General features: G+C 35.8%; 1 long non-coding RNA gene, 14 other non-coding genes and 1 pseudogene across 15 annotated transcripts in view; all 16 read right to left on the bottom strand.

Moving 5' to 3' along the window:
• Window positions 1–19,310, bottom strand: part of LOC102389540 — a 70,605-nt gene that overhangs the window by 15,391 nt on the left and 35,904 nt on the right. Inside the window, exons 19-31 of the long non-coding RNA XR_006640357.1 lie at window positions 19,238–19,310; window positions 18,358–18,441; window positions 17,674–17,756; window positions 17,061–17,123; window positions 15,994–16,045; window positions 12,786–12,871; window positions 11,632–11,709; window positions 9,014–10,804; window positions 8,029–8,907; window positions 6,115–6,200; window positions 5,153–5,258; window positions 4,262–4,311; window positions 3,170–3,237 (exon numbers count right to left, since the gene is read on the bottom strand). This is a non-coding gene — a long non-coding RNA (uncharacterized LOC102389540). The remainder of the gene's footprint in view (window positions 1–3,169; window positions 3,238–4,261; window positions 4,312–5,152; window positions 5,259–6,114; window positions 6,201–8,028; window positions 8,908–9,013; window positions 10,805–11,631; window positions 11,710–12,785; window positions 12,872–15,993; window positions 16,046–17,060; window positions 17,124–17,673; window positions 17,757–18,357; window positions 18,442–19,237) is intronic.
• On the bottom strand, window positions 394–468 carry LOC112580995. Its single transcript, XR_003105446.1, has one exon. It is a non-coding gene; the product is annotated as a small nucleolar RNA SNORD113/SNORD114 family (small nucleolar RNA).
• On the bottom strand, window positions 1,225–1,295 carry LOC112581003. Its single transcript, XR_003105454.1, has one exon. It is a non-coding gene; the product is annotated as a small nucleolar RNA SNORD113/SNORD114 family (small nucleolar RNA).
• LOC112581015 lies at window positions 2,432–2,503 on the bottom strand. Its single transcript, XR_003105464.1, has one exon. It is a non-coding gene; the product is annotated as a small nucleolar RNA SNORD113/SNORD114 family (small nucleolar RNA).
• LOC112580992 lies at window positions 3,855–3,930 on the bottom strand (annotated as a pseudogene).
• LOC112580989 lies at window positions 5,724–5,797 on the bottom strand. Its single transcript, XR_003105442.3, has one exon. It is a non-coding gene; the product is annotated as a small nucleolar RNA SNORD113/SNORD114 family (small nucleolar RNA).
• LOC112581006 lies at window positions 6,984–7,056 on the bottom strand. Its single transcript, XR_003105457.1, has one exon. It is a non-coding gene; the product is annotated as a small nucleolar RNA SNORD113/SNORD114 family (small nucleolar RNA).
• Window positions 8,808–8,879, bottom strand: LOC112581004. Its single transcript, XR_003105455.2, has one exon. It is a non-coding gene; the product is annotated as a small nucleolar RNA SNORD113/SNORD114 family (small nucleolar RNA).
• LOC112581012 lies at window positions 9,983–10,054 on the bottom strand. The gene has a single exon (XR_003105461.1). It is a non-coding gene; the product is annotated as a small nucleolar RNA SNORD113/SNORD114 family (small nucleolar RNA).
• Window positions 10,266–10,337, bottom strand: LOC112581005. The gene has a single exon (XR_003105456.1). It is a non-coding gene; the product is annotated as a small nucleolar RNA SNORD113/SNORD114 family (small nucleolar RNA).
• Window positions 11,855–11,929, bottom strand: LOC112580985. Its single transcript, XR_003105438.1, has one exon. It is a non-coding gene; the product is annotated as a small nucleolar RNA SNORD113/SNORD114 family (small nucleolar RNA).
• On the bottom strand, window positions 13,787–13,860 carry LOC112581016. Its single transcript, XR_003105465.1, has one exon. It is a non-coding gene; the product is annotated as a small nucleolar RNA SNORD113/SNORD114 family (small nucleolar RNA).
• On the bottom strand, window positions 14,696–14,765 carry LOC112581013. Its single transcript, XR_003105462.1, has one exon. It is a non-coding gene; the product is annotated as a small nucleolar RNA SNORD113/SNORD114 family (small nucleolar RNA).
• Window positions 15,510–15,578, bottom strand: LOC112581011. Its single transcript, XR_003105460.3, has one exon. It is a non-coding gene; the product is annotated as a small nucleolar RNA SNORD113/SNORD114 family (small nucleolar RNA).
• On the bottom strand, window positions 17,266–17,340 carry LOC112580982. Its single transcript, XR_003105435.2, has one exon. It is a non-coding gene; the product is annotated as a small nucleolar RNA SNORD113/SNORD114 family (small nucleolar RNA).
• Window positions 18,832–18,903, bottom strand: LOC112581000. Its single transcript, XR_003105451.2, has one exon. It is a non-coding gene; the product is annotated as a small nucleolar RNA SNORD113/SNORD114 family (small nucleolar RNA).

Raw genomic sequence — 19,310 nt, forward strand, 5'->3', positions numbered from 1 at the left:
AACTTTTATCAGTGTCCTTCTTTAATTTAAACAGTGCTTAATCTTTTATTTAATTTTATAAACATGTTTCCTAATTAGTAATAAAACAAATAACCAGCAGACCAAAGACATCCAAGAATGTGAAAGTGACAATTCATGCATCTGTCTCTATGTGTTGCATTCTGAAAGATAAGCAATGTGAATACTAACTCCTCAAAAATAGGTTAAGAATACGTGCTCCATTACCTATGCAATCACTGCTCTAGGCCTGGCCACATTTATGCATTAATTCACTTATACTAATATAATCATTATCCATGACCCAAAAAAGCCCTCAAACAGGATAATCAATATTTGTAACAATTGTCTATAGGATCATTTTCAACAGAGCCATAGATTAGATGTCTTCTCATGGTGGACCTCAGATACGCAAACAAGTATTATTCATCATCCTTGACTCAGACACCACCAGTCATTAGCAAAGGTTCAAGCACAGAATCTTTTTCTTCATAGTGCAAAGTCGCTTCAACTGTGTCCGACTCTGTGACCCCATGGACTTAGCCGTCCAGGCCTGTCTGATGGTGGGATTCTCCAGACAAGAAAACTGGAATAAGTTGCCATGCCCTCCCTTAGTGGATCTTCCGGACCCAGGGATCAAACCCATGTCTCTTATGTCTCCTGCATTGGCAGGGGGCTTCTATACCGCTAGAGCCACCTGGGAAGTCCCTTTTCTTCATTATATCCGGCCTATTGATTTATTACGTTATGATTATAACTAAAAAGAAATATACATGAATCAGAAAAAAAAACAAAATAAGAACCTTGATATCCCTAAGATCTACCTATCAAATCATTTCCCAGAAACGAGATCTGTTTCTTGAATTGACCTCAGTGCTTCCTACATGGATACCTTGACACAATTTGGCCTAACAACCCATGTTATTGGACTACAGTTGCCCTGCTCTGATTATATTTCCTACTTGTTAACAATGCACTGACCATGATAAACCAACCAAACCATGACATGAACTTTAACTATGACTCACACTGGTCTCCCTGCTCCTGAGACAACACTGAGTTTGGGGCCATGGCAGAACACTAAAATCAGTGCAGGAGTGTTCGTTCTGAGCAGCACAAAAAAGAACAAAAAATAAAGTTTGAGACCTTCTATCTATTAGTTGTTTGCATTCCACCTTTCCTAGACTCAGTCATTCAATATTCATTAGTTTACAGTATTCTTTTCAGTTGAACCTCCGAGTTTGAGACACTTATTCATTGTACATGACTTACATATCCCAGTAGTTATCATTGATCCAGCATTCCTTTTTAGAGTCATAGATTATCAATAATTTGTTCCTTTTTCTTTTGCTGAATAGTATTCCACTGCATAGATATACCACATTTTGCTGGTCTATTCACCAGCTGATGGACATTCAGATTATTTGTATGTGTGTCTGCTCAGTCGTGTCTGACTCTTTGAAACCCCATAGGCTGTAGACCTCCAGGATTCTCTGTGCATGGAACTTTCCAGGCCAGAATACTGGAGTGGGTTGCCATTTTCTCCTCCAGGGGACATGGATTCAATATTGTCCCACTTTTGCTTCATTCATAACTGACCAAATCTCATATCTGCTGGTCATCAATAATGATCCATGTTAGACCCTCATTTTACTCATTTGTGTTACATTTGTATCAATTAAATCATTCATCATGGATATTAAAAAAAATCACATTATTTAAGAAAATACACCAATGAGATCCTTCAATATTCCTGAACTCTGTCTAAAGAAGCTTTTCCCATATACACTGTGTGTGTGTATGTATGTGCTTCGTTGCTCAGCCATGTTCAATTCTTTGTGACCCCGTGGACTGTAGCCCACCAGGCTCATCTTTACTCAAACAATAACTGAACCCAAAATAAGATCTTCGACTACTATTACTCATCACGTTCTCTTTCCTAACATAGGCAACATAATCTTGACCAAGGCAGAACCCGAGATCAGCTTGGTGCTGAGATATTCTCCTCTGTCCATTGATGCACAATTTCCAGTCTCCATGTATGGAGTCATTTAAGTGTTTATTAATTCATAGTAATTTTTATTTTTCTTTCAATACAATAAACATCGAACATGCAACTGACTCAGGGCAATTACTGGTTACTACTTATCACTGAAAATATGCGTAATTTAAGACAGAATATATTTAGTCCATTTTATTATCTATTTCAATATATTAATATTCATTTTCCTGACTAAATATTTTATTAATGAACAATGTTTCACCCTCTTCATCTTTATTCATTTATACATTTGCTAATTTATTCTGCCATTGATTCATTTATAATTATATTTTTAAAATTCATGAGCACAAAGACTGAGAAAGAGATCACTGTATAATACTAAAATCTATCTACAGTAATTTAAAGTATGTTGAATAGATGAGTTCTTTTGCATTGAACCTCAGACTTCTGGACACACAGAATTCATTGTATGTGATTCACACACCAGACATCATCATTAGACAGTGACTGGTCAAATTTCTCTTCATTTGCATCTATATTTGTTTATTAATTCATTAATAAGGAAAGTGAACATAAAAGTCACTCAGTTGTGTCCAACTTTTTGCGACCCCATGGACTATACAGTCCATGGCATTCTCCAGGTCAGAATACTGGAGTGGGTAGTCATGCCCGCCTCCAGGGGATCTTCCCAATAATACTATGCCTCCTCATACATTCCTGACCTTAGTTGAAAGGGTCAATTGAAGCAGAGACAATAAACTAGAATGTTTCATGTTGGACCATCTTCCAGGCACACATATATATGACTCATACGTCAACATTGGTCATAATTGATCTAATATTGCCCCCCCTTTTAAAACTCATTTCTATAGCTTTATTGATCAAATAATTTTTTCCCTAATAATAATTTTTAAAGTTATGATTCACAAAATTTCAAGAATACTTTTTGTGCCCCTAATCTATATATAGAATTATTCTCACAACGATATATCTCTTGTTAATTATCCTCAGTTTTTCTTATATATATCAATATGTTAACTCTATCTATATTTATCACTAAGGTAGAGCTGCATTCTCTAAATATATTTCACACTTTTAAATGAATAACTTAAAAAAACCAGAACCTCTAAAAAAACCAGAAACTGAGAAAGCAACTTCATGATTACTCACATTAATCTCTGTATTCCTATTAGACACAGGCAACCGGAGAGCTCATGACGGTGGAAGATGCATCTGTTCTGAGAAGCACAGCACAGAGCAGACAGTAAAACAAATTAAGACACAATCACCATTTCTGAATAGGCATCAATGCTTTCAATTTCATTATCAATACCTTTTGCTATACAACATACATTCCTAATTGCACGACGTTTCATCCCATTGTTTTTTTAATGAATTTATCCATATATGTCTAATGAAGTGAAAGTTGCTCAGTCGTGTCCAACTCTTTGTAATCCCATGGACTGTATAGTCCATGGAATTCTCCAGGCCAGAATACTGGAGTGGGTAGCCTTTCCCTTCTCCAGGGTATCTTCCCAACCCAGGGATCGAACCCAGGTCTCACTCATTGAAAGTGGATTCTTTACCAGCTGAGCCACAAAGGAAGCCCAAGAATACTGGAGTGGGTAGCCTGTCCCTTCTCCAGCGGATCTCCCCAACCCAGGAATTGAACCGGGGTCTCCTGCATTGCAGGAGGATTCTTTACCAACTGAGCTGAGAGGGAAGCTAATTTCATTATTAAAAACAAATCTAAGGCTATACAAGAATATGACCAATATTGATCACAATCAATACAAGAATATGATCTTTGTACAGAAACAATTTCAACAGAGGAACAGATTAATTTTGTTCCATGTTGGACCTCAGAGTTTCAGACACATATTTTCTCATCGCCCATGACTCCTTTATCATCAGTCATCATCATTGGTCCATGACTGGATCTATTCCTCTTCATTTGTATGTTTGTACTGATTAAATTATGAATGCATTGATACAAATAAAAATAATACATGGCTCATAAAATCTTCAGGACAAGATCAAGGATATGCTTAACATCAGTTTGCAGAATCATTTTCCACATAGACTAAACCTTTTTAATTAATAGACCTCAATCATGTTCATTATTGATTAATCAACATAGTACTTCATATTTATCATTAGGCCATGATAAACTTTTTAATGAATTTAATACTTTTTAATAATACTGTAAATACCCTTAAACAGATGATCCAGTTCAAGACAATAATGTTGACCATTACTCACCTTGGTCTCACAATCTTGGTAACAACAGAGGCTAAAATCAGTTTCAGCATCTATTCGCAAAAGGATCAAGCAGACAAGATGATAAAAATGTTGAGACTTTCTCTCCATTGATTCAGAATTTTCACAATTCATTTGCATAGTCATTTAGGCATTTATTAATTTACAGTAATACTTATTTAATTTTCTCTTAATAAACCAAATATCAACATTGTAACTTTATCAGCAAATGATGATCATCACTATTATTCCCACTCAAAGACATATACACTTGATTATTTTATTTTCCATTCCAATTTATGTCATCAGATTTCTTTATAATACTTATAATGAACAGTGTTTCCTTGTTTCATATTTATTCACTTACATATTTGTTTATCCTAACATTGATTTCTTAATGATAATAATTTTAGATATTACTGTACACAAAGACTAAGAACATGATCCCCATATATGCCTGGCATCTCCCTATAGGATCACTTCAAAAGAGGGGAAAGTATTAGATTTTTTGTGTTAACCTGTGGTGTTCCTAATCAAAGACTCATACCACAAGTCATCACTGTTTGCCCATAATTCCTTCATGTCAACACTTTTTACTGATCGCCTATTCACTATTAACTATGTATTTTTTTAAAGTGCTTCATGGTCACAAAAACTTAAAACAAGTAAGGTCCTTGGCTCTTTCATTTGTCTATAGAAGGACTTCCCACAGAAACAGTCATCAATTGACCTCAAAGTGTCCTATCCAGATGCATTAATATAATGTTTCATATTAACCCTACTTCTACTATTTGGCCATGGTTCACAATCATCGATTATTTTTTTTTATAGAATTTAAAGAATGCAGTGAAAATGAAAACCACAAAACCAAGAAGAGGTTTGACTATGACTCACTTTGTTCTCCTAACCCTTAACACATCAAATGCAACCACAGAATTCATGACCACGAGGAAGCCTTACATTAGCCCACGGTGACAAGCCTAAGGAGGAGAAGATAAAACTAGAAGATAAAAAAGACATTAAGATATCAGTTTAATTAGTCTTTGAATTCCATGTTTCATTTAATCATTTAAGCAGGTAGTGAATTGGGATCATTTATACTTTAGCTTCTCCTAAGTAAATGAACAGTATTAATCTTGACACTGACACAGATCATAGACACATGACATAGAGGACATAACAATTTACTTATCCATAACTATATCATTCTTAGCCAAAGAGTAACATCCCTGTACCATGAATTTCCTACTTTACATTTGTTCTTAATGTATATTAATAGAATTTCTTGCCTAACCACTTTTCTATGGTTGAACAAAGTTTCACCAATTTCATCTTCATATATTATTTCATTGATCCAATTATAAACATAAAAAGAAAATATATGAACATAAAACAAGATATTTGTATATTCCTGACAGGTGTCTATAGGGTCACCTGGAACAGAGGCAATGGGTCTCAGTTTGCATTGGACCTCAGAGTTCCAGACACGTATTCGTCGTATACAACTCATACACGCACTGAAAAACCATCATTGATCCAATTTTGTACCTTCTTTCTTTATTCATTTCTATGGTGTTTATTTCTGAATTCATTAATTTACTAATAATAATTTAAAAACTCAATTATTTGCAAAAAAAAACCCCCAAAAAACCCCGAAACCACTATTCTATGTAGAGAATCATTTTCATAACAATGTATCTCTTTCTTTATACCCTTTGTTTTTCTGTTACATGTCAATTCAATGTTTACCACTGGGCTACTGCTGGCGATACTTATTATATGTTACTTTTCAACAATACATTAGAATGCTCTCAAAAAAATCACAGAAAGGACACAAGATTTTGACTTTTACTCACACTGGTCTCTGTGCTCCTAACGCAGATGCAAACACAGAGGTCAGTGCCACGGTGCCACCGCTTAAATCAGCTCGAGGGTGTAGGGTCTGCAAAGAACAAAACAGTCAATGATAAAAAAAAAAAAATGGTTTAAGTACAATGCCCATCGAGCTTTGATTTGCACATTTCATTTACTCACGTATTGAAGTATTTATAAATTATTCATAATGGATCTATTTTTCTCTTGACAGAATGAACAACAAACTTGAGGCAAATCCATAATACTATAAGTGACTTAATTATCTGTATTGATATAATATTTAGTCAAAGATATACCGGTGAGCCACTTTTTCCTGACTGAGTTTCAGTATTTTCAATTTTATTAATAGTATTTCTTGCCTTGCCACCTGTTTATAGTTGGACAAGGTTTCACCCTTTTTACTTATTATTTCTTTACCTTTTTCTTTACCTATTGTTTACATTTTTTTATTGGTTCTAAAATTAATCTCTTAACAATAATAAATATAAATCAATGAATACAATAGCTGTACTGGGTATATGTAAACATCTATCTCTGCTGCTGCTAGGTCGCGTCAGTCGTGTCCAACTCTGTGCGACCCCATAGAGGGCAGCCCACCAGGCTCCCCCGTCCCTGGGATTCTCCAGGCAAGAACACTGGAGTGGGTTGCCATTTCCTTCTCCAATGCATGGAAGTGAAAAGTGAAAGGGAAGTCGCTCAGTCGTGTCTGACTCTTAGCAACCCCATGGACTGCAGCCCACCAGGCTCCTCCATCCATGCATTTTCCAGGCAAGAGTACTGGAGTGGGGCACCATTGCCTTCTCCAACATCTATCTCTTGGATGAATTAAAAGAAATACACTAGGTTTTTGTTGGACCTCAGTATCAGGACATATATTATTCATTATATAGACTCATCTGCTACCAGTCATCATCACTAGCCCAAGAAAACCCTTTTATTTTTCATTCTCATAAATATTTGAGTTAATTTATAAATTTGCTACTAAATACACATAAATGAAAAATAAACGAAAATATCCGCAATGTCTATCTCAAAAATCTTTTCCAGAGACTAACTCTGTTTCCAAAACTGACCTCAAAGATACATTTATAGATTAATAAAGGTAATATTTCATGTCAATTTGATACTTAACATGGCATGTTCACTTCTTTGATTGTTTGAGCAAGTTCCCGGAGTTGGTGATGGACAGGGAAGCCTGGCAAGCTGCAGTGCGAGGGGTCGTGAAGAGTGGAACACGACTGAGCGACTGAACTACCAACTATCCACTCAAACTAAAGCATTGGCTATTACTCACATGGTCTTAACATATCTACAGCACAAATGAAACCAGAGAGTGTGTAACCGTGGAAGAGGCTTCCACCCGCCCAAGTGCACCCATTCTGAGGAGAATAACGCAAAGGAGATGATAATAAAATGTGGCAGTCTTTCCAACATCTGTCTACAGAATATCTTCTCTGCTGTGAATGGACAAGCTTAATCCAATATTGGACCTCTAGTTTCAGACACGCTTTCATTGTATATGATTCATATTGATGCTGACTAGAAATCATCATAGATACAACACTGGTCCCCCTTTTTCTGCACATATTTCTATATCTTTATTGGTTAAATAAAAATCCACTAATAAATTTAGCAAGAACAATTCAAAAAATAAAGCAAAAAGAGTCCAGGTGTACACTGAAGTATTATTACTTTAATGTATCTTCCTCAATAATACACTGTTTTCCATATATACATTCATCAATACAATAGGTCATATATCCATATTCAACACTCTGATGCAGCTGCCTTCTTTACTTATATTCAACATTTCTTTACTTATATTCAACATTCAACAATAATACAGTAAATTACTTCAATTTAAAAAAAAACAGAGAACTTCAACTATTACTCACATTAATCTCCACCTTCCTATTATACAGAGGCGAACCCAGAGTTTCTGTCCATGGAAGATGCTAAATCATCTGTGCTGGCTTCTTTCTGAGGAGTACAGAGCACAGATAATAATAAAAGTATTGACACCTAATAAGCACTGGTTCTTGTTTACTACACTTGGTTTACTCAGTATTTAGGAATGTATTACTTTTCCTTTCTGTTCACATGCCTTTAATCTTGTTAAAACAAAACACTCAATCTTCATTTTGAAGCAAAACTACTGAACTGTCTCTTGTTCATTTCTAGGGCTTCCCTGGTGGCTCAGTCGGTAAAGAGTCTGTCTGCAGTGCAGGAGACCCAGGTTCAACCCCTGGCTCAGGAAGATCCCCTGGGGAAGGAAGTGGCAACCCACTCCAGTAGTCTTGCCTGGAGAATCCCATGGACAGAAAAGCCTGGTAGGTTTCAGTCTCTGGGGTCACAAAGAGCCAGACATGACTGAGTGGCTAATATTTTCACTTTCCTGCATTTCTATCTAACCTTGGTCAAAGATGTGACCCTCACTCATTTATTGAATATGATTCAGTGTTTTCAGTGTTTATTATGGTATCTTGTCTCACTCAATATGTTCCTATTTGGACAGTGCTTCACTTTGTTACATTTGCTTAATGGTTCTTCAGAGATCCATTAATAGTAACAAATTTAAGTCTATGAAATCAAAAGAAGAATATAACTTACCTATATTCCTGATATCTCTACAGAAACAATTTTACCAGAAGGAAGAGACTACTGACGTTCTGAGTTGGACCTCAGAGTCTGAGACGTGTTTTCATCATTTAGGACTCTTCCCATCACGATCATCATCACTGGCCCACGATTAAGTCTCTTTTCTTTGTTCATTTCTATATTTGTTTTCATAAAACCATTGAATAAATGGTAATATATATTAATCATTGAATAAATAAGAATAATAAGTATATAATAATGGTTGTTGTGTTAGTCACTCACTCATGTCTGACTCTTTTCAACCCCATGGATTGCAGTCCACTAGGCTCCTCTGTCCATGGGATTCTCCAGGCAAGAAAACTGGAGTGGGTTGCCATTTCCTTCTCCATTTAATAATGGCAATAGTTTAATAATAATAAAAATAATAATTGTGATAATAAAAATAAGTATCCCAAGAATGACACCCTTCAATACCCCTAACCTCAGGTTACAGGATCAGTTATCATCAGGAGTCTTCTCAACCAATTTTCGACCTCTATTCTGCCCATTATCAATTATTTGAAATAATCATTCTTGATTATTTATCATTGAACTATGGTAATTTTTTGATTAATTTAATACTTTTTAACAACACCATGAGGACCCTCAGACAAATCGCCCAATCTAAGACGACAGCCTGTCCATCATCACCTTATTCTCCTCCCTAACACAGCTGGTGTGACAACTGAGCACAACAAACCCTGAAGTATCAGGAACATCGGTCCTACAAAATAACAAACACACAAGGTGGTAAAACTACTTAGATAGTCTTTCCATTGATCCAAGAATCTGACTATTCATTTGCATAGTAGCTGAGGCATCAACTAAATTATGCTCGTATTTGTTTTTCCCCTTAGAAAATCAATTGTCAAACTTGTAACTGACTCAGCCAGTAACTAATACCTGTCACTTTCTGTATCACCCTTAGCCAAAGAGGTAATACCCTCATAACATATCTTTCCTATTGATTATCAGTCTTTTCAATATATATATAATAGTAATTTTTACCTAACCACATATTTTTATAATTGAAAAGGCTACATAGTCATCATTTTTATCTTATACATTTGTATATTGATTATTTCATTGATCCAATTATAAAAATAGAAAAAAATGCATGTTGATAATAACCAAAATAAATATCTTTGTATATTCCTAACCACTGACAAAAAGGTCACTTCACACACGACAGTGGACTTGATTTCATTTGCATCAAACCTCAGAGTTCCAGACTCACACTCATCGCACACAACTCGTACACCTCAGGGAGTTACCATCCATCCATTACTGTCCATCTCATTCAAATACGTTTCTGTTTAATTTTTGAATCACAAATTCACTAATAATTTTATCAGCACAATTTTTTTAAAAAGAGATGATATATACAGAATTATTCTTACTTAAACACTTAATATAAGAATATGATCTCTTTATATTCCTGAAATCTCACAAAAGAAACAGTTTCTCATCAGAGGGAAAATAGTACTTATGTATCATGGACCTCAGAGTTATAGCCATATTTTCATCGTTTAGGACTCTTCCCGAAACGATCATCATCATTGGTCCACGACTGAGACTCCACTCTTTGTTCAATTCTGTTTATTGACTAACTCAGTAATTCACTAGTGATAATTTAAAAATCCTATTATTCACAAAACTCTAGAAAAGTCATGATATTCCTAAGACGTAAATAGATCATTCTTACAACAATGTATCTCTTTTAAATTAGATGCTGTTTTTCACCTATGCAGTAATCAATTAATGTGTCATAAATTTCAATAGTTATCACTGAGATAGACTTGGCCTTCTGTTATTCTATATGGAACATTCAGCCAATACACTGAATATATACACATACACACACACACGCAGAAACCAACAAAAAGAAATGAACAAAACCGAGACAAAAAAATTCTTACTCACATTGGTCTCTGTGTACCTAACACAGAGGTACAGTCATAAGGTGCAGCACCATGGAATAATGCTTAATCAGCCGAACTGACTCACTGGAAAAAACCCTGATGCTGGGAAAGACTGAAGGCAGGAGGAGAAGGGGACAACAGAGCGTGAGATGGTTGGATGGCATCACTGAGTCGATGGACATGAGTTTGAGTAAGCTCTGGGAGTTGGTGATGAACAGGGAAGCCTGGTGCTGCAGTCCATGGGGTCACAAAGAGTCAGACATGCCTGAGTGAACTGAACTGATCTGAATCTTAGCCAAAAGGGTGACATAATTCTTAATGGTCATCAGAATTGGGAATTTTTATTGCTATTTCTTTCCTCACCATCTATGTTCACAGTTAAGACACTAATATATCTGTTCTTCTTCATCTTTTATCTGTATCATTAATGGTACGCTCAATGATCTATTAATAATTTTAAAACTCAGTCTTAGAACTTGAACTTTAAACATTCCTAACATCTGCCTACAGGAAAAAATAAAGAAATGGAGTAAGGAATGTACTGGGCCTCAGGGTCCCAGACCGTTATCATTTGCTGTCCATGACTCACCTGCTAATCATCATTGGTACATCTGAGACCCAGTTTTAGTTCATTCATTTATCTATTTATTTCGATTAAATCCTCATTCATTGAAAATAATACATGATTAGTAAAAAAAAAAAAAAAAAAAAAGGAAAAGACACTTGAATACCCCTACTTCTAATTAACATCAAGATAGATTATACCTTTCATTAATAAATATCACTGCTATATATTATCAGTTAATCAATATAAGGCTATATATCATACATATTATTGGGCCACATTAATCTTTTGCTTCTATCTATTGCTTTTAAAAATACAACAAAAACACTGAAAACAAGTTCCCAAACCACACCAGAACCCTGGCCATTACTCACCTGGATCTCCGACCCATAGCAATCTGAAGCTCATGACCTTGATCACCATGGAGGCTAAAGTCACCTTGAGCTTCTATTCTGAAAAGTAATAAGCAGAGAAGGTGATCCCAGATATGGAAACTTTCTCTCCATTGACCTGCAGGCATGTTTATTGATGTTTTTAATGGTTCACTTACCATAATCAATGAAAATGCATGAAGAGAAAGACTACATTTCTTTCATTTTGGACCTCAGAGTTCCAGACACATATTATTCATCATCAATGACTCATATACTGGTATTGATCATCACTGATCCACAAGCGATAACTTCCTCTTCATTCGATATTGGCTCTTTGCTACTCCATGGACTGCAGCACACCAGGCTTCCTTGTCCATCACCGACTTCCAGAGCCTACTCAAACTCATGTCCATTGAGTCGGTGATGCCATCCAACCATCTCATTCTCTGTCATCCCCTTCTCCTGCCTTCAATCTTTTCCAGCATCAGGGTCTTTTCTAATGAGTCAGTTCTTTGCATCAGGCGGCCAAAGTATTGGAGCTTCTGCATCAGTCCTTCCAACGAATATACAGGACTGATTTCCTTTAGGATGGACTGGATCTAGGTTGGATCTCCTTGCAGCCCAAGGGACTCACATCATTATAACTCTCTTAAATTTATTATCAGCTTTTAGCTTCCTTGGCTCAGACAGTAAAGCATCTGCCTACAATGCAGGAGACCTGGGTTTGATCCCTGGGTCTGGAAGATGCCCTGGCAAAGGAAATAGCAACCCATTCCAGTACTCTTGCCTGGAGAATCCCATGGATGGAGGAGCCTGGTGGGATACAGTCCATGGGGTCGCGAAGAGTCGGACACGACTGAGCGACTTCACTTTCACTTTCTTTCACTTTAGCTTCCTATCAGCTCCCTGGCATCACCGGCTCAATGGACATGACGTTGAGCAAGCTCCAGGAGTTGGGGATGGACAAGGAAGCCTGGCATGCTGCAGTCCATGGGGTCGCAAAAAGTCAGACATGACTGAGCGACTGAACTGAACTAATCAGTTCTTTGGGATAAAAGTTACCTTCTTTCATTTTTTGTCACCCATGAGATTAGTGCAGTCATTAGTTTTAGAGAAATCATCCAACCCCAGACTAGGAATGAGATGATGCTCACATAGGTCTCCTGGCTCCTACAACAAAGATGCCATCATGGGCTGGTGCTCCAGAAAGAATCCTTCCTTCAGGTCCCATGCATCCACTCTGAGGGGTATAAAGCAAGATGGACCATCAATGTGGTAGAGACACTCTCCACTGTTTCTTGTTTCCACACTCACAGTGTTATTCAAGCTATCCTTAACTTAGGGTACATAGAGAACCTTTTGACGATGAACCATTTTAATATTACCACTGAGCCAGAACATAAAGGCTGACTAGGAGCTTCACGGACTTCCCTTGTAGCTCAGCTGGTAAAGAATCCGCGTGCTATGCAGGAGACCTGGGTTCAATCCCTGAGTTGGGAAGATCCCCTGGAGAAGGGAAAGGCTACCCACTCCAGCATTCTGGTCAGGAGAATTCCACGGACTGTATAGTCCATGGGGTCACAGAGTCGTACACGACTGAGTGATTTTCGCTAGTGACTAGGAGCTTCCCAGGTGACAAAGTGGTAAAGAATCCACTTACTAGTGTGGGAGACGCAAGAGACATGGGTTCAATCCCTGGGGTCAGGAAGATCCCCTGGAGTAGGAAATGGCAACCCATTCCAGTATTCTTGCCTGGAAACTTCCATGCAAAGAGGAGCCTGACAGGTTATAGTCCATGAGGTCACAAAGGGATGGACACAACTGAGCATACACCTCTCTGATCACTGATTCTGTCCCCCTCGACCTTAACCTTACTGGTAACAGCCGTGTGCCATTCATTAGTGATTGAAATTCAGGGCGTCCTTGGTATGTTAATAGTATTTCATGGCTCACCACGTATTTCAGTAATTGGAAATTGCTTCATTTCATCCATCTTTATTTTTAATTATATATTTATGGATTCTCTCATTTTCCAATTATGATAATACAATGAAAATTCATGAACACAAAGACCACAGATAAGCCCCTCATTTATTCCTGACATCTCTCTATAGGATGCCTTCTCAAGTTGAGAATGGACTAGATTACTTAAATACTGCATCTCAGAATTCCAGACAAGTATTCACCATATATCACTCATAGATCCAACATTGTTCCTATTTTCCTACATTTATTTCTACTTGTATTGATTAAATAAAAATTCAATAATTTTAGCAGTACAATTTAAAAAAAGTTTTAATGTGTATAGAATAATTCTTACTTAAATATATCTCTCTCTTTAACAGATTGTTTTTCATGTGTGCTTTAATCAGAATAATGGTTTGTATATATCAATGCTCAACACTGAAAAGCAGGTGCCTTCTTTAATTTTACACTATATTTCTTAATAATACAGTAAATTAATCTAATAAAAAAACAGAGATCCTCAACTATCACTCACATTAATCTCCATGCTCTTATTAAACAGAGCAAACTACAGAGCTCATTTGTCCATGGAAGATGCTAAATCATCTGAATTGCCTTCATTCTAAACAGGACAGGACACAGCTGATAAAAACATTGAGACCTAATAACCACTGATCCTTGTTTTCTATGGTTTATTTTCTCAGTATTTAGGTGTTTATTACTTTTCCTTTTGCTATCTATTTTTTTATCTTGTTGAAAGGAAAAACTCAATCTTTAAGTCTGCGGCAGGCCTCTTATGCATTTCTATCTAACCTTGGTCAAAGAGGTGACCCTCAACCATTTATTTAATGGGACTTAGGGACTTCAATGCTCATTATAGTATCTTTTGCCTCACTCAGTATGTTCATCTTTGGACAAAGCTTTACCTTAGTTTTCCTTATATATAGTTATATTTGCTTAATGGTTCCATCGCAGATCTCTTAATTATAACAAATCAAAGTCTATGAAATCAAGGTAAGAATATAATCTACTTATATTCCTGATATCTCTCTAGATAGAAACAATTTCACCCGAAGGAAGACACTACCAATGTTCTGGATTGGACCTCAGAGTTTCAAACATAGTTTTCACTGTTCAGGGCTCTTCCCATCACAAACATCACTGGTCCAACACTAGAATTATTCTTACTTTAATATATATCTCATTAATACTCTCAACTTTCTATATGGTTCATATATCCATACTCAACACTGAAATGTGGATGCCTTATTATATTCCACATTTATTAATAACACATTGCATTATGTTAATAAAATAACAAACTGAGAAAAATTTCAACTATCACTCACGTTAACCTTCATCCTCCTCCTGTTCAGAGGCAACCATAGAGCTCATGCTCATGAAATATGCTAAATCATCTCTACTGCCTTCATTCAGAGGAGTATAGAACAAAGATGAATAAAAATATTCATACCTAATTGCCATTAATCCTTATTTTCCATATTTCATTTAGTCGGGTAGTTACTATTTTTTGTTTCTCTCAGTATTTTTTAATTTGTTACAAGTGAGAGTTCAATCTTTAGTTGGAGGCAGAATAACTAAACTGACTCTTAGATATGCATTTCTAGCCAATCTGGGTCAAATAGGTAACTCTCACTCATTTATTTTGTGGGCATCAGTGTTTCCAATGTGTATTAATAGTACCTATTGTCTCACAAAATTCCAGTATGGACAATGCTTCATCCTATTCTTCCTTATATATTTATATTTGCTTAATGCTTCCACCATCACAGATCCGTTAATAATAACAAATGTAAGTCTATGAAATCAATACACGAATATACATTTTTACATTTCTGACATGTGTCTACAGAAATAATTTCACACAGGGAACAGATTACTTATGTTCTGTGTTGGACCTCAGAGTTTCAGACATGTTTTCACTGTTCAGGACTCTTCGTTTCATGATCATCACTGGCCCAGTGACCGAGCCCTCGATTTGCTGTGTATTTCTATTTGTTCATTGACTAATCTATTTATTGACTAACCATTCTCACAGCAGTGTACTCATTTTAATTTTTTATAATTCACTAATATTTTTATATTGAATATATGTTGATTCATTGGAGTATAATTGGTCTACAATATTGTTAGTTTCAACTGTATGGCAATGTGAATCAACTATATGTATACATACACCCCTCTGATTTTCATTTCCTTCCCATTTAGGCCATCACAGAGCTTTGAGTGGAGTTCCCTGTGCTGTACAGCAGGCTCTCATGATTTACCTATTTTATATCTAGCATCAGTACTGTACATATGCTAATCCCAATAAACAATATGCTGTTATTCGTCTATGAGTTAATCAATTCACGTTTCATAAAGTTCTATACTTACCACTGAGCTGCATTGCTCCTTGGTTATTGTACATGGAAATTCAAATAATACACTGTATACACAGAGGAAAAAATATCACTGAAACTATGATGAGAAATTTGACCATTATTCACATTGGACTCTGTGCTCCTAACATAGAGATACAATCGTAAGGTGCGTTACAAGAGACTCAAAGTGTGGATGTGTCCATTTTGAACAACAGAAAGCATGATCAATGAGAAGAAAAGAAAAAAATTTATCACCACTGACTCTTCATCTGCTTTTCATTTTACCAGTCATTTAGGAATTTATAACTTTTTTAGAATGCAGACATTGTTTTCTCTTAACAGAAAGAATAACTTTAAATGTGAGACTGACTCAGAATAATAAAGTCAACTCTGAATAGTTCAGGTCTATCTGATACTTGGCCCGAGAGGTGACACCCTTGACCCATCCATTTCAAAATGGACATCAATGTTGGCAGTTTTTATTAATATCTCTTGCTTCATCATATATGTTCATAATTAGATAATAATTCACTGTTTTCATTCATCTATTATCTATATATCTTTAATAGTGCGTTCATTGATATAGTAATAATTTTTAAACTCAGTCTAGGAACTTGAACTTTGTACATTCTTAACACCTGTGCACAGGAAGAAATAAACAAAGAAAAAGAGTATGGGTTTTGTTGGACCTCAGAGTACCAGACTCTTTTTTATATCATCCATAGTCAGGCTATCATCATCACTGGTTCATTTGGGCCCACTTTTAGTTCATTTATACTTATATTCATATCAATTAAATCATTACTTCACTGATAATAACAAAATAAATATTTGAATAACAAAAACCAAAGAGCAAGCCATTAAACATCCCTGACTCTTCTTTAATTAACACCAAAATAGATTGTACCTTTCATTAATAAATATCAATGTTATATATTATCAACTAATCAACATATGGTCTCAAGTCATATTTATCACTGGGACATAGTTAACATTTTGCTTATATTTACCACTTTCAAAGAATATTATGAAAACACTTAAACAACACAAACCAAGAAGAAATTTTTGAGCATTACTCACCTTGCTCTTTCCTGAAAATGATATTGATCATAGTAGAGGCTGAAATCACCTTGAGCTTCTGTTCTGAAAAGTATCAAACAAAGAAGGTGAAAACAGAGATTGAAACCTTCTCTCCATTGATCTGCAGACTTGTTTATCCATGCTTTCATTGGCTCAATTATCACGACCAATGAAAATGCTTGAATAGAAAGACACTGCTTTTCTATTGGATCTCAGAGTTTCAGACACGTATTATTCATTATCAATGACTCATACGCCGGCATTTATCATCACTGATCCAGAAAAGAAGACTGGGTCCTCATTCTGTATTGTTAATTGATTAATTCATTGATTTGCTAATTATAATTTATAACTCTAGGATTCACAAAACCCAACAAAAGACTTGACACCACCAACACTCATGTTTCTAGAAAAATACTCATACCATTATGTCTTTCTTACGTATGATCAGTTTTTCACATAGGCAATAATCAATATAATGCATCATACTAATCTCTTCATTCTCAACAGGATTAAAACGACCTTCTTTAACCATACTTCAAATATATTAATAATGCAGCAAAAACATTAGACAAGCCATTCAACCCAAGACCACAAATTTGATTCTGCTCACACGGGTCTCTGGTTCCAACAACGAAGATGCCATCCTAAGCAGATGCCCCATGAGGAATCCTTCCTTCAGGTCTCATGCTCGCCCTCGGAGGAATATAAAGCAAAGCGGACCATCAACATGGCGGAGACAATCGCCACTCTTCCCAACTTCCACATTCACATTATTATTCAGGCCACCCTTAACTTAGGACACACACAACATCTGTCAAAAACGAACCACTGGGATTTCACCTCTGTGCCAGAACCTGAAGAATGTCTTTTCACTTAGATCCTGTCACCCGTATCCTTTGCCTAAGTGGTATCAGTCATGTACCATTTGTTATAAATGAACTTCAGGGTTTCCATAATACAGTAATAGTTATTTCTTGTCTCACTACATATTTTGATAATTAGACAGTGTTTTACTCCATTCATCTTTATTTTTAATTAAATGTTTATTTATAGAATCTCATGTTATCCAATTATATGGATATATGCAACCTGGCATGCTGCATATATCCATATAATCCATATAATCCATGGAGTCGCAGAGTCAGACACGACTGAGCAACTGAACTGACTGAACTGATATTCATACTCAACACTGAGATACAGCAGCTGCCTTCTTTACTATATCCCACATTCCTAATAATACTGTGAATCACCTTAATAACAAAACAAAACAAAACGAACAACTATTACTCACATTAATCTCCATCGTCCTATTATACAGAGGCAACTACAGAGCTTGCGTCCATGAAAGATGTTAAATCATTCTACTGCATTCATCCTGGGGAGTACAGAAAATGCAATATAATTAAAATATTGAGAACTAAGTTTACTCAATATTTAGGTATTTATCATTTTTTCTTATTCTCTCAATTTTTTTGTCTTGTAAAGAAAAAACACAATAATTAAACTGCCTCTTACTTCTGCACTTCTACCTAATCTTGGTCAAATAAGTAACCCTCAGAAAATGTGTTCAATTTTGACCATACGTCACCCTATTTTTTCCTTATACATTAATTTTTATTTACTTAATGCTTCCGTCACAGATCCATTAATATATAACAACAAATTTAAGTCCAGAAAATCAATACAAGCATATGGTCTTTGAATACTCCAGACCTCTCTCTAGAAAAACAGTTTTGAAAAGGGAGGAGACTACAGGTGTTCTGGATTGGACCTCAGAGTTTCAGACATGTTTTCATCGTTCAGGACTCTACCCGAAACGATCATCATCATTGGTCCGTGACTTAGTCTCTTCTCTTCATTCATTTCTATATTTGTATTGATTAAATCATCAGTTGATTGATATTAATAAAAATAATATATGATTCAGTAAATGTCCCAGGAATAAGACCTTCATATTCATAATCTCAGTTTACAGAATATTTTCTCATTCAGAGGCTTTCTCTTGCTTTGTTCAACCTAATCCTGCACATTATTTATTAATCAAAACAATGTTTCTTATCATATTTACCACTGAACTATGGGCAACATTTTTATTAATTTCATACTTTTTAATAACATCATGAGCACCCTCAAACAAATCACCCAGGCCAACAACCTGGCCCATTATTTACCTTAGGGCTTTCCTGACACAGAGGCAGCCGATGATTGAACACAGTGAAGGCTGAAGCAGCAGGAACACCCCTT

The sequence above is a fragment of the Bubalus bubalis genome, chromosome 20 (assembly GCF_019923935.1).
Source record: "Bubalus bubalis isolate 160015118507 breed Murrah chromosome 20, NDDB_SH_1, whole genome shotgun sequence".
Classification (NCBI taxonomy): domain Eukaryota; kingdom Metazoa; phylum Chordata; class Mammalia; order Artiodactyla; family Bovidae; genus Bubalus; species Bubalus bubalis.